Below are 5762 nucleotides of genomic sequence, written 5' to 3' on the forward strand. Positions count from 1 at the left end.
AAGTGATGTTTTATTTTTAAAAAGTGGCTTTCTGTGTTACCTCATTTATGCTACTTTCAGCCTAATTACAAATGTTAGCATGCAATAACCTATATTTATCATCTTAAACATAATGTAGTTGTAGTAGGCCAGCATAGGCTAGCCAGTTGAAGTAACCAAAGCTGGCTGCAGAGAAGTAGCTTGAACAGCTGCACTTTGCTATTTACCAGTGAGACTGCAGATTAGAGAGTCTATGAAGTCTCTGATTGTGCATGAAGTTGCAATAAAACTGGTTAAGAACTCTAAGCAGCTACGTCTTTCTAAAGATGTTCTAGAATGGTTGTATCACTGTTTTGGACAAACAGTTGTTTCGGGGAATGGATATTTAGCTCGAGTAAAATCAGGCAAGAGATGTCACTAGCAAATAATGTAAAATGTTTGAGAGGAATTCTGAAATATATAGAAATAAATTTAAGAAGTTTAAACTGGAAATAAGTCAAGAACCCCAGGGCAAGGTATGTCTATTAAAGGAGTGCAACATGAAGCTTCGGTTTATGGAATAAATGTTTATGGAGAAAATTTTATTTCATAAACAAAACTTTAAATTTAGAAATTAGGTTACCACCTAACATTCAAATTAAACAATTTTGGGACTAGTACCTCTTCCTTAAACATCATGAAAGTAGGGTATGCTGAGATCAAGGGCACCTTAACTGCTTCTTTACATTGCCAAGGCTATTATGCCATACATTAAATTATAAACTATTTAATTCTAATCTCATGTCTCCCCTATAAATACCACCCATTAAGCTTTAAACTTCAAAAGTTTGTAGAGTGTGTTCCCTTGGGCGTCTGTTTTGAAGGGGTGATACATCAGCCTGAATTTGCTTATGATACATCCTGTATGTGTAGTATCACAGGGTGAGAAAAAGCAGAAGTGGAAATAACAAAGGGCAAGGGTGCCCTGAGGTCCTCACAGCGAGCTGCGCGTGGAGGGAGCTGACAGGTTTGCACTCCAGGGGAGTAAGAGACTGAGCAAGGGACAGCAAATTCTAATTCACCACCTGCCTCTGAGTAACTTACTGCTGTTGCAAACACCGCTTTTTAAATCTTTTCTACTTTTTTTCTTTTCCCCTCTTCCTCTTGGAAAGGACAGCATTGTGTAACTTTTTTAACAAGCCGTGGCTGATAGCTGGTTATGAAAGATTCTGATAAAAAAAAGCTGGCAAGAAAACTTAGATCTCCTGCTCAACCTTTTAGAAAAAGATCTGCGACCAAGGGTGCAAACAGCAAAAAGTTCTTGGAAGGATCTCTTGTGTTTGCTCAAGATAAAAGTCCTCATTTTCAGCTTCTGTCCTACTAGTTTACAAACGTGTTTCTTTTTTCACATCGATTCATCTGTGGCAGTGGAAGTGATGGAACACGCTTACCTCAGACCTGCATCTGGCTTACAGCTGAGAAGGGCTCGTGCTGCGTACCGTCAGCTGCCGGGGCTACAGAGAGTAATGGAGCCTGAGTCAAAAGCGGGCGCTGTCTGCCCCAAGCGTTTTCTGTCATTTGTATTCCTCATGAAAGCCAACGTAAATAGCTTTTTAAAAAAAACACAGCCCTTTCTAAAGGCCTTAGGCTTCTGATGGAGTTGTTGCTTTAGCCCGTGGCCGTACGCAGCGAAGGGAAGCGGGAGGTGTTGCCAGAGCCTCCGGGAAGCTGTTAGGGCTGACAGGTTGGCGCCAGCTCCCTTGGCCAGAGGCGTGCTGAGCGAAGGGGTGATGGCAGTTCTGTCATAAAAAGGCATCATCTGCCTGCCAGTAAAGCTGACTTCTAGGTACTCACAAGTTGTGAGAGCTTTTTTAGGCATTAACATCACAAAGCGATAGCATGACTCATAACAGAAACCTGCCTTTAACCTGATCCAGAAAACACTTCTTCCGGTTTTATACAGCACAAAGCGAACCTCACGAGGCTGGCTGTGCTGAGCTGAGATGCTGTCTGAAACAGGCTTTAGAAGATCTAATCAAGGTTGCACAAGTTGTGAAGTAAAAATGTTAAAGCTAGCAGATGCTAATGCCATACCCAGTTTCTGCTTTACGGTAGCACTCCAGTTACTATTGCAGTTTAAGTAAGTTTAGGCAGAGTAGATCCTTCACTTTGAAAGTAATGTTTATTTTCCAATTTGTGACATTCTGGTTAGAATCAACAGATTTTATGCCTGGTTTCATGCCTTTATACCCTTATTTAAAGTACTTCTATCACCAGCTATTTGTTACAGACAGACATGGGTTTTTCTTGATCTGTACATGCGCAACTACCATTTGATGGCAATACGAATTCAGCGAATAGATTGAGGGCTGAAGCAACGGTCTGATATTACTAATTCACTGAGGGAGAAAGAAATTCACACTGAAAATATGCACTCAAATTTTGAGACGTGACTATGTCACAGCGGTGACTACAGACCTTTACATTGCATAACTTCCTGCATCCGCCTTCCTGTGTAAAATGGTGCTAGTTCTTACTTGTTTTTCTGGAATGGAAAACATAAATAAGAGTGTTTTAGCTTGATGGTGGAAGGAGACTTTGAAAGACGTGGAAGATGCCATCCTTCCCTTAGTATCTGTATGGATGTTCATCATTAGCGGCTAAGTATCTTTCACGCAGAATCAAAAGGTATTACAAAGTCTTTCACGGACTTCACAGCAACTGTCGGCCCTCTTTCTCTCTGAACAAAATCTCTAGAAGATTTAAAACTCTTTTCAGCATCTCCCCTGTACCTTCCTGCGCTGTGCAATTTAACCTGCTGTCAGCTCTGCTTGCATTGACACATGCTGATGACAGCCAGAGTTCAGCATCTAGTGTAGCTTAATATGCTCCTTGCCTGTCTTTTTATTCCTCTAAAGCCTGAAAGATTGTTTATTATGTCCAATATTTACCGGAATATTCAAAATATACATTCAAAATCCATTTAGAAAAGTGTGGAAATGTGCTGTACTGGTAGTGGAACAACAAAATAAAATGCCATCTGAGGAGAGAATCCAGTGATAAAACTGTTCTCCAGATAAAAGCTTATTAGAAATGCAACAAGCAGACGGACGGGTGAGTAGAATTAAAGAGTGTACACAGTATTGTTTAAACATAGCCAGTGCTTTAGTTATTTAACTTATTGAATTGCCTCTCCTATACAAAGTGCAGGTCCCTGCAGAGTTTGTGAGGTTCATGATTTTTATTAGAAAATCAACTTCAAACACCTTGACTGTCTTCTAGCTATTAGTCATGCGGTATGACCGTCCCGTGAGAAGATCCTAACACCAGGCTTCCTTTGATACCAAGGTTTCAGGTGAGACCTTAACAGAGAGCTGGCAGAGGAAAGAGACCGCTCAGATGGCACTGACGAGCAGCAAAGCCCAGCTCAAAGATGGAGTGAAACTGTGTCGGTAGGAACACTGAAAGGAAAAGTGAAGCAAGAGTTCCTTTTTTTTGGCAGGAGAAGGCCCCTTCAGCTGGTTTGGCTACAGATGAAGCAGGTTTGCTGGCAGGGCTTGTGACCCTGTAGGGGACCCACACTAGAGCAGCCTGTTCCTGAAGGACGGCACCCCGTGCGAAGGACCCACGCTGGGGCAGCTCGTGAAGAGCTGTGGCCCGTGGGAAGGACTCACGTTGGAGCAGTTCGTGCAGGACTGTCTCCCGTGGACAGGACCCCGCGCTGGAGCAGGGGCAGAGTGTGAGGAGGGGTGAGCGAGCGGCTGTCTCGTGCTTAGTTGCTGGCTGCCGGGTTAAACTATGACATATGGAAAAGGAAAAAATGTTTGAAATAATAATTCAAATCTAAGGCAATGTCCGTTAAGAACAACTAGAGAAAAACAATGTATAATCTCTCATAAAAATAATTCAGACTACGTTTCTTGGGGTATAAATAATTCTATACCAGCAAAATCCTAAAGTTTTAATCAGAAAGAATCAAGTTAGATTAAAATTCAAGCACTTAATAAATTATTTTAGAATTCCAGAATGATCTTAAACATACAAGTGCAAGTTTTGAAATGTCTCAAGAAAAACACTACACTTACAAAATATAAATGGAAGCTTAAATTTCCATTTTAAACCTAGACTACATTTGAAGAGCAAGTTCACAATATAAAATTTAAACTCACTAGTCCACCAGCACTGCAGTGTCTGTGGAAGTGAAAAAAACATTTGGTGAAAGTTCCACTCTGAAGGCAAAGCTGGTGGGTTGTACTTCCTAAGGGCGGTATTTCCACAGGAAGTGGCCTTGAAGGTAACAGTGTAATTTGCTTTGATGGCAACTGAGAAAAACATTTAAGCACATACTGGGCTTTGTAGATGAACAGTATAAAAGTAAAAAATGCACTCAATACCAGCATGCACAAGCAAGCTCAAAATCCAATTGTGCAAAAAATGAATTAGAAAAATAATGCACTTACCACGATTGTTTTTCTTTGCCTCATCATGTACATAGAATATAGTTTATAAGAATCATAGAAAGTTTTGGGTCGGAAGGAACCCCTAGAGGTCATCTAGTCCAACCCCCCCGCAGAAGCAGGGACACCACTAACTAGATCAGGTTGCTCAGAGCCCTGTCCAACCTGGTCTTGAATGTTTCCAGGGATGGGGCCTCCACTACCTCTCTGGGCAACCCGTTCCAGTGTTTCACCACCCTCATTGTAATGAATTTCTTCCTTGTATCCAGCCTTATCCTTTGCTTTGTCTGACAGCTCGTGTTATCTGCACTGTATTTGTCACTTCTCAGCTCCTTTCCAAAGTTTGGTCATTACCTGCTGTGGTGTGTTGGCCCTGGCTGGGTGCCAGGTGCCCACCAAGCCCTTCTCAGCTGGACAGGTGAGAGGAAAGATGATGAAAGGCTCGAGGGTCAAGACAAGGACAGGGAGAGATCACTCACCAATTACTGTCATGGGCAAAACAGACTGAGCTCGGGGAGAAAAGGGAGTTTAATTCATCACCAATCAAATCAGAGTAGGATAGTGAGAAATAAAACCAGATCTTAAAACACTTTCACCCTGCCCCTCTCTTCTTCCCCGGTTCAACTCCACTCCAGTTTCTCTCCCTCCTCCCCCCAAGCAGTGCAGGGGATGCAGAATGGGGGTTACGGTCAATCACACGTTGTCTCTGCTGCTCCTTGTCCTTCAGGGGGAGGACTCACACTCTGCCCCTGCTCCAGCGTGAGGTCCCTCTCACAGGAGACAGTTCTCCACAAACTTCTCCAAAGTGAGTCCTTCCCATGGGCTGCAGCTCTTCACGATCTGCCCCAGCGTGGGTCCTTCCCACGTGGCTGCAGTACTTCAGGAACAGGCTGCTCCAGCGTGGGTCCCCCATGGGGTCACAAGCCCTGCCAGCAAACCTGCTCCAGCGTGGGTTTCTTGCTCCACAGGTCCTGGCAGGAGCCTGCTCCAGCGTGAGGTCCCCATGGGGTCACAGCCTCCTTTAGGCATCCACCTGCTCCACCATGGACCTCCACGGGCTGCAGGGGCACAGCCTGCCTCACCATGGTCTGCTCCACGGGCTGCAGGGGAATCTCTGCTCCGGCGCATTGAGCACCTCCTCCCCCTCCTTCCTCACTGACCTTGGTGTCTGCAGAGCTGTTCTCTCACATCTTCTCACTCCTCTCTCCGGCTGCTGTTCTGCCACAGGTTTTTTCCCCCCCTTAGATATGTTATCATCACAGAGGTGCTACCACTGTCGCTGATGGGCTTGGCCTTGGCCAGCGGCAGGTCCGTCTTAGAGCCAGCTGGCACTGGCTTTATCAGATA

The sequence above is a fragment of the Opisthocomus hoazin genome, chromosome 5 (assembly GCF_030867145.1).
Source record: "Opisthocomus hoazin isolate bOpiHoa1 chromosome 5, bOpiHoa1.hap1, whole genome shotgun sequence".
Taxonomy (NCBI): Eukaryota; Metazoa; Chordata; class Aves; order Opisthocomiformes; family Opisthocomidae; genus Opisthocomus; species Opisthocomus hoazin.